Raw genomic sequence first — 9994 nt, forward strand, 5'->3', positions numbered from 1 at the left:
GTTTGGAACAACCTGCATCATTTCTGGTAACTGCTCTCCAAGCGTTCTTGTGTCATACCACGCAAGGCCAACTGCATAAAACATACTGTGTATTTCATGTTACAGAGAACAGGCACTGAGTGAAAAAACACTCTTGCCTGGAACACGAGTTTTATATAAGCAAATCATGTTTGGTTATAGAGTGTGCAGAAAATGTGGCAACATGAACACTTGACTACATGTGATGTTTGTCTAGGTCACGTCCACATGACCATCTCCAGTACATATAAAAATCCCAGTGGGGGTGCGGGTAAAACTCGGGGTATTAGTTTACGTTTCACCTGTGCTAACAAGGAATAGAAACTGAAGCCCAGGAGCACCTGGGTGGCTCTGTCGGTTAAGTGTCCGACTTCGGCTCAGGTCATGATCTCAGGGTTAGTGAGTTCTAGCCCCGCATCGGGCTCTGTGCTGACAGCTGGGAGCCTGGAGCCTGCTTCGCATTCTGTGACTCCCTCTCTCTGCCCCTCCCCCGCTCCACTCTGTCTCTGTCTCTCTCAAAGATAAATAAACAACTGAAGCCCATCAAGCAGGTGTGGCAGGCCAGCCCCCTACCCTAAGGCTGCAACGCAGCTCTTTAAAGCTCCTTTTACAGATTTGGGAGACAGTACGAAAGAAAAAAAAAATCCCAAGGAACATATTCATGATTGAAACAAAACTATTTTCAAGTACGGATGAATAAATTAACGGAAGTACTTATCTTATGTAATGTGAATCATCTATATAGTTCTGTTTGCTTTTTTCCAACCAACGTGTAACTTTTATAATAAAGGCTTTTCAGTTTAGGGAAAATTTACTGTTGATATTTAAATATTATTGCCCTTTGTTACAGACAATTCCAGCTTTTATGTTTGGCCACATTAGCTACCTCTGTTACTAACTAAATTGGAAGTGTCAAAGTCTTCTGTTATAAAACCTTAATTAATAAGGAGACAGATGTAGTTTTCTTTTATGTCTTCTCTCCTTCCTGCTCCTTCCAGGGCAGACGGCAATGACTACGGCAATAGGAAAAACCGGGAGCAGCTGGCCGGAGGTGAAGAAGAAACCAGAAGTTAGTTGTTCATTCTAAAGCACTACTAATTGCATGGATCGCCTGTGCCTTGATTAGCACAAGCTGATGGCATATGAAGTCGTTTACTTCGTAGGATGTAGATACGGGGTTATTTTGGATAAAAAAATATTCAAGTGTTTTTTTTATTAAAATTTTTTTTAATGTTTATTTTTGAGAGAGAGAGAGAGAGAAAGAAAGAAAGAGAGTGAGTGAGGGAGGAGCAGAGAGAGTGGGAGACAAAGATCCGAAGCAGGCTCTGCACTGGTAACAGTGAGTCCCATGAGGGGCTTGAACTCACAAACTGTGAGATCATGACCTGAGCCCAAGTTGGACATTCAATCAACTGAGCCACCCAGGTGCCACTCAAGTGTTTTGTTTGTTTGTTTTTATAAAATCATACTCTGAATTAAGTTTAGTTATTTGAAAAAGGGGAACCTTCAGTTACTTGGTATTAACAACATGATTATTCTGTTTGGAAATGATGCTGAGAAAATAGTCAGCTTTGGAGAATGTACTAAATTTCCTCTAAGGGTCCTGGTTCCTGATGCCCCTCGTGTGGTGTCCACAGTTGTAACCTGAGAAGCAGCCCCCAAGTCCCTATAGTGGCCACCCAAAGGGAGATGTGGGCAGTGGCAGGTGGCAGGGAGTTCACACTTTTAATTTTAGAAATTTCTTAGTTCAGGGGTGCCTAGGTAGCTCAGCATGCTGGTTAAGCATCTGACTCTTGATACTGGCTCAGCTCATTATCTTGCTCAGGTCATGATCTTGCATGATCTTCCTGAGATTGAGCCCCACTAGGCTCTGTGCTGTCAGCGGAGGCTGCATGGGATTCTCGGTCTCTCCTCTCTCAGCCCCTGCCCCACTCGCACTCGTGCTCTCTTTTGCTCTTTCCAAAAAATAAATAAACTTTAAAAATTTCTCAGTTCAAACTGGTGTTTTTAAGTAAGATAATAAAAATTAAGGTCTTTTTCCCCAGCTCTTATAAACTTTTGTTTATAAATCGTCACTGTAACAAACTGCAGAAACTTAGAAGCTTAAAACAACACAAATCTGTTACCTTACCTTCTGGAAGTCAGACTTCTGAAGCAGGTCTCACTGGGCCCAAATCAAAGTGTCAGCAGGGAAGCTCTAGTGAAGAATTTGTTTTCTTGCCTTTTCCGGCTTCAAGAGGCCTCCCCTCATTTCCTGGTTCAAAACTCCCTTCCATCTTTAGAGCCAGCAGTGGCCAGTCCTCTGAGTCTTTCTCATATGGAATCATTCTGACACTGAATCTCCTTCCTTTCTCTCTCACTTATAAGGAACTTATGATTACATTGAACTCACCTGGGTAATCCAGTTACTTGCCTTGTCTTAAAGTCAGTTGATTAGCAACCTTAATTCCATCTGCAGTCTTAATCCCCCCTTGCCATATAACATATTTACAAATTCCAGATATTAGGATGTAGACATCTTTAGGGGCCATTATTCTGTTTATCACAGTCATACAACAGGTGACTTAACAAAAATTCTTTTTGTGAAGAAGAGTTTGTGATGAGAGCAGTCATGGGAAGTACTTCTCAAAGATTACGAGACTTGTTGAAACAAAGGCTTTGATATTTGGCAGAGCAGAAAGGCAAGAATAAACTAAAGATAAAGGAATCAGTTCAGAGAGAGAGAAGGCTCATGTGACTGCCTTGTCCTAATGTGGGCTTTTTAACGTGTTATAATCAGAGTCATGGTTTTCAGATTTAAGCATTAACAAATGACTCACAGACTTCTGTTTACTGTCTACTTCTTTGGGCTCTCCTGTCTGGCTTCTCTCCACATGAATAAGTAATTAAACTCCCTTGTTTCCAGGTTTATTAAGTCTTGAAATTACTCTTCCACCAAAATATTTTTCCTAGATTTTCAGAGAAAGAGGAGAAAATGAACCACCAAGGTAAATGCCTTCTTTTCTGGTCACTTCAGCAATCACAAAGCATCAACGGCTGTTGTATTTTTAGCCTGATTTTGCACCTGAAGGAATTGGCTACTTGATTTGGCCAAAGGGATTTTCTTCTTGAGTGCTGATGGCAAATATTTTTTGACATGACTCTTCTTATGGAATTACTGGCCCCATTTGAAATGAAAAACATCAGTAGGTTTAGAAACGTATGGATTATCACACTACTGAAGTCCTCGTTTCTCTGTATTCTTAGTGTAACAGGAGACTAAGACACAAGTTTGTTGTGTGAATGCAGTAGCAAAGAAAAATCGGCTCCTTTCCTTTCTACCTTTGGTGCCCACAGAGCAGTGGGACAGAGAAGGGAGGAATAGAATGGATCTATAGAAAGAGAAAGGAAGGAGGGGGCCAAAATAGAAATCTGAATGGAAACTTGGCTTCCACTTTTATGATAATTAGGGATTATCTAGAAATGTTTCAGAATACTGGAGCAAGTAAGTGCATTGCACTCATTCACTAGAAATCTATTGTAAGTCCAAGAAAGAAGAAGCTAGAAGAGAAATAAAAAGGGATTTGACTGTAGAAGAAAGGCCAGGAAACTGAAGATAGAAAAGCATATTGGATCATTACTCTTATACCTAAATTTGTTTTTTTCTTAACAAAATTAAAAAAAATATTTTTCATTTTTTTCAAATTTTATTTAGCTTTGAGAGAGAGAGAGAGAGAGAGAGAGAGAGAGTGTGTGTGTGTGTGTGTGTGTGTGTGTGTGTGTGAGTGGGGGAGGGGCAGAGAGAGAGGGAGAACACATAATCTGAAGTAGGCTCCAGGCTCTGAACTGTCAGCACAGAGTCGGATGTGGGGCTCTAACTCGCAAACCATGAGATCATGACCTGAGCTGAAGTCAGATGCTTAACCCTAGGAACCCTCCAAAATTTTTTTCTTTAATGTTTATTTATTTTTGAGAGAGACAGACAGAGGCAGAGTGGGGGAGAGGCAGAGAGAGAGGGAGACATAGAATCCGAAGCAGTCTCCAGGATCCAAGCTGTTAGCAGAGAGCCCAACGTGGGGCTCGAACCCCAATGTACTAAATGCCTCTACATGTTCGCTTTAAAATGGTTAATTTTATGTTATGTGAATTTCACCTTGATTAAAAAAATTACTATTCCTTGTCTAAAATTAACAGCTCAGGCAACGACATGTGTTCGCAAGGATGTGGAGAAAGAGGACCTTTTGTACTGCTGGTGGGAATGCAAACTGGTGAAGACACTCTAGAAAACTGTATGGAGGTTCCTCAAAAAATTAAAAAAAAAAAAAAAAACTAGCCTATGACCCAGCAATTGCACTACTAGGTATTTATTTATCCAAGGGATACAGGTGTGCTGTTTCGAAGGGGCACATGCACCCCCATATTTATAGCAGCACTATCGGCAATAACCAAAGTATGGTAAGAGCCCAAATGTCCATCGATGGATGAATGGATAAAGAAGATGTGGTATATATATACTATAGAGTATTACTTGGCAATCAAAAAGAATGAAATCTTGCCATTTGCAACTACATGGATGGAACTACAGGGTATTATGCTAAGCGACATTAGTTAGAGAAAGACAGATATCATATGACTTCACTCATATGAAGACTTTAAGACACAGAACAGTTGAACACAAGGGAAGAGAAGCAAAAATAATATAAAAACAGGGAGGGGGACAAAACGTAAGAGACTCTTAAATAAAGATAACAAACTGAGGGTCGCTGGAGGGGTTTTAGGTGGGGAGATGGACTAAATGGGCAAGGGGCATTAAGGGTGAGCACTGGGTGTTTATATGTAGGGAACGAATCACTGGAATCTACTCCTGAAATCATTGTTGCACTGTATGCTAACTAACTTGGATGTAAATTTAAAGAAGAAAAAGAAAAGAAAAAGAAAAATTATGATTCTTTAAAAAATTTTAATGATCAACTCCTCAGTACCCTTTGTCAGGTGTGCCAGGTGTGGTACCAGAAACTGGGATACAGAGAAGATAAGGAACCTGGCTTTCTGGGGCTTCCAGTCCTGTTGGAGGCAGCAGCCCAGTGAGGGAGCACGTGTAGGTGCTGAGAGGGGGAATATGTCAGGGTGCATAGTAGGGGCAGAAAAAAGTGGCTGTTCTGTTCCATCTGGGTAGCGCAGTTCCATACAAATATAACGTAAGCCACATATTACATACATAAAACTTCCTGGTAGCCACATTAAAAAAAGTAATGAGAAACAGTTGAAATTATTTTAATACTATTATGCATCATGTAACTCAATATATCTAAAACATCATTTCAGCCTGTAATCAATGTAGAAAATTTTTAACAAGATCTTTTACATTCTTTTTTTCATGTGGTCTTTGAAATTCAGTGTTTGCACTTACAGCACATGTCGCTTAGACCAGCCGGTGCTCACTGGTGCATGGGCCAGGGGCTGGTGTGTGGGACAGCGACACCCTGGAGGGACAGAAGAAGCTTCTCCAGCGGGTGAGGCATGGCCTGGGACTTGTGCTGCTCCAGGCAGAGCAAGTTGTGGGGGCCACAGCCCAGAGGGGAGCAGAGGCTGGAGGAGGGCTGCTGTCTGCCAGCTGTGAGGGTGACAAGCAGCCAGGGTAGAGGGTCCAGTCTGGTTTTGATGGAAAGTGAGTGTAACAGGGAGTATGTTTTAATGAACATCTGGTCTTTTTTTCTCTGATTTCCCAGGAGTGGAGATAAAGAAGAGAGGCAGAGTTGTCATTATGCATAATTGATTTTTCTTACACAAAATTGATTTAATGACTATTCCCCACCCCCAACACCCCGACTGTCCGTCTCCAGCATTCTTTTCAAAGTGGTAATAAATCTTGCAAAACTTGGTTGTAAAACTTGTTCATTTTAACTTAATCATCAGTGCCTTGCTCAAGAGAATATTTCAGTGTTAGCCAAGAGTGGTATCTCTCAAGGCAAGTGATTTCAGAAGTGTAACGTATGTCCCTATAACTTAAAAAAAATTCTTTTAATGTTTACTTATATTTGAGAGAGAGAGAGAGAGAGAGAGAGAGAGAGAGAGAGAGAGAGAGAATGCATGAGCAGGGGAGGGACAGAGAGAGATGGAGACAGAATCCAAAGCAGCTGTCAGCACAGAGCCTGAAGTGGGGCCCGAACTCAGAAGCCATGAGATCATAACTTGAGCCGAAGTCCAATGCTCAACCGACTGAGCCACCCAGGTGCCCACCCATAACTTTTTAAACTTTAATTTCAATTCAAAATAATCGCAAACGCACAGAAAAGTTACAGGAAGAGTAACTCCCATATACCCTATACCCAGATTGACCAGTTTTAACATTTTGCCACAATGTGTGCACTGACTTACATATACATGTGCTCATACATACATATGCACATTTATTCCTGTTATTATTTATTTATTTATTTATTTTTTTAATTTTTTTTTTCAACGTTTATTTATTTTTGGGACAGAGAGAGACAGAGCATGAACGGGGGAGGGGCAGAGAGAGAGGAGGCACAGAATCAGAAACAGGCTCCAGGCTCTGAGCCATCAGCCCAGAGCCGGACGCGGGGCTCGAACTCACAGACCGCGAGATCGTGACCTGGCTGAAGTCGGACGCTTAACCGACTGCACCACCCAGGCGCCCCACCTGTTATTATTTTTTAATGAAATATAAATTGCAGACATTACGCTCCCTTACTCTTCTTTTCTTTAGCTAGCATTTCCTAAAATCAAGGGCAATCTGTTGACATAAGTACGGTGCAGTTATCAAAATCAGGAAATCTAACATCGACATAATATATACTATCTAATCCCCAGTTTTTTTCAAATTTTTCCTATACTCCAATAACATCCCTTTTTTTTTTTTTAAACATTTATTTATTTTGGGGACAGAGAGAGACAGAGCATGAACGGGGGAGGGGCAGAGAGAGAGGGAGACACAGAATCGGAAACAGGCTCCAGGTTCCGAGCCATCAGCCCAGAGCCCGACGCGGGGCTCGAACTCACGGACCGCGAGATCGTGACCTGAGCTGAAGTCGAACGCCCAACCGACTGAGCCACCCAGGTGCCCCAATAACATCCCTTTTAAAAAAATGTTTATTTATTTTTGAGAGAGAGAGAGAGAGCGAGAAAGAGAGTGAGTGTGCTCAAGTGGGGAAAGGGCAGGAGAGAGGGGGACAAAGGATCCAAAGCCAGCTCTGTGCTGACAGCAGAAAGCCTGATGCAGGGCTCACACCCGTGGGGCTCAAACCCACGCACAGTGAGATCATGACCTGCACCAAAGTCCGATGCTTAACTGACCGAGCCACCCAGGCGCCCCTCTAATAACCTCCGTTAGAGCAATTCCCCCTCTGGCTCCACCATTCAGGATCCAATCCAAGATTGTGCAGTATATTTGGTTGTTATGCCTCTTTAGTCTCATTTAATCTAGAACAATCCCTTGGCCCACTTTATCTTTCATATCATTAATATTTGTGAAGACTATTGGCCAAGTTTTTATAGAGTGCCCCTCACTTTGGAGTTGTCTGGTATTTCCTTGTGCTGAGGTATTCCTGAATAGGAATACCACATAAATAATATTCCTCCCTTTTCAGAGCATCTCATCTTCCAGTATCTGTTGATCACTTTTAGCTCGTTAAATTAAGAGGATATGATTTAACCAGAAATTCATGCAATCTCTTAGCACAGGGTGAGGCATGGAGTAGGCCCTGGAGCATTGTTGATTGAGGTTTGGAGGCCTTTAGGTCACTAAGAGAGGGCTACTCCAATTGTCACATGAAATTTATAAAACAAATTAAAGTTTCATTCACATAAACTGCAGCAATCTTGTTCTGATGTTAGAATGTATGAGAAAATTCTGAACATATTTAGAATGTGATTTCACTGAAAACATTCACCTGGTTATAAAGAGACATAGCTCACACACACAAGAATACTCTCTTCCTTTATTCTAACAGATCAATATTTATAAGAGGCTACATTCCAGAAGTTATCCAGCTTGACCTCTTTACCTTCAGCATTTGCTTAGTTCTTTGGGTTTGAAAAACATCTACTTACCTTTCTTTTATTAATCATGTAAATTGTAAAGCTTATGTAGCTTTGTAGCTGAATGGTACATATTCATTCATACTTTATAAAATGAAACAGGGGTGGGGCGCCTGGGTGGCTCAGTTGGTTGAGTGACCAACTCTTGATTGCAGCTCAGGTCATGATCTTGTGATGGAGATGGAACCCCGTGAGGGGCTCTGTGCTGAGTGTGGAGACTGCTTGGGATTCTCTGCCTCTCCCTCTGACCCTCCCACCTCTCAAAATAAATAAGTAAACATTAAAAAAAAATGAAACGGGGGTTTTGCTCAATACCTCTAAATACGGAAATGCAAAAGTAACACAACTCAGTGCAGAGCGTGCTCGGTTACAAAATAAAACAGGATGGCGTTCCAGAGCCCAAGACCTCTGAGCAGGATCAGATTTAAGGTCCAGCACCACAGGCCTCATCCTCACTTCTCCCAGGATCCGCGGATCCCAGCTTGGAAAGAGGATATGCCTTCAAGCTGTGCCGGCTCTCTTGGCTCCCTTCCTTCTCACCCATTCGCCACGGAATGCAAATTCGATTACGATTTTGAGTGCCTGCTTGTGCAGTGGGTTGAGGTGCTGATAACAATGGAAGTCTGACTGAAGCAGAGAGGCCTCCATAGCCATATCTGAATTTCTGGGAGAGGTTTGGAGAGACTATAGTTCATGGCAGTCATCGATGCTTTAAAGTTTAAATATTTAAATATGTTTTGTTGTTCCTTTGACCAATTCCTCACTACCTTCTGACATTAGGAAACATCTACAAAGTCAGGGCTATGCACAGGGCTGGTCAAGGCAGTTGCCTTTGTGAAGCAAAGTGTTTTATTTGCTATGTGTGAGTTTGCAACTTCTCATCACACCCCTATTCCCTCCAGGTTTCCGTGGGGAGGACTGTGTGCATCGACTCCTTTATGTTCATGCCTGGATCTAAGGCAGGTGGGGTTGTCAGAACGGGACAGGGAGAGAATGTGGGGACAGATCCCACCGGAGTCACCAGACTAAACGGTCATTGAGAAACGGTGCCATGGAGCAAGCAGAGCAGCCAAATGTTTTTAAAAGTATATAAAACCCACCCTATCACACCTCTCTGCTTCTGGAGTTGGCATTTCAGGATTTCTAACTTTTTAAACTTTTCTAACTTTAAAAGGTATAAGAAAATAGTACTTTCCTTGTTAGTCCTTGTTTGACGGTGCCTTCATTTGCACATGTACTGAATCGAGTGAGCAGAGGCACATAAACAGAACGTGTAGCACGGGGTCTGGAGGATCAAAGGAGCCATCTGTCACTGCATGTTCACGGGCCCACAGCTCTGACTCACAAGGCCCCAGATCACAGGCTGGGCACCGGCTCCTGTCTCCTCCAAGCCTGTGTGTTCTTGTCCTACTCTTTCATTTCTACATGCAGCAGAGAACTCTGGTTGTAAGCCATTACTTACACTTACACATAATAGTGTGTTTGATTGCTTGCTTAACCATTGCAAAAGAGGACTCCAGCGATCCCGATGAGCCAGACATTAGGAATAGGAGGGTTTTGAGGACAAGAGCCATTTAACCCACGAGTGCGCAGCCGCAGAGAGTCCTGGGGACTGGGGAACAATACAATTTATTAGAAAGGGCCAACTGTCTAGAAAAAGCTAAAAAAGCTACTCAGCCAACTCTGGTGCTTCTATGGTTTGAAAACCATCTGAAAATATTTGGTAAAGATATGCTTTTGTAAAACGAGTCACAGTCTTAGGAAAGATGGGAATTAAGCTTCTGCTTGGTTTCATTCATAACACTTGTTCAAACTTCTGAGTTGCCTTTCCAAGGTAAAACATCAGCCTCACTGTTTGTCAGCCTCGGGGGACACTTTTTATTGCATACCCCAAAGCCATTCTCTTATTCCTCATTCCCTGATGATCTTTGAGTTT

Source organism: Acinonyx jubatus, chromosome A2, assembly GCF_027475565.1.
Source record: "Acinonyx jubatus isolate Ajub_Pintada_27869175 chromosome A2, VMU_Ajub_asm_v1.0, whole genome shotgun sequence".
NCBI classification, from domain to species: Eukaryota; Metazoa; Chordata; class Mammalia; order Carnivora; family Felidae; genus Acinonyx; species Acinonyx jubatus.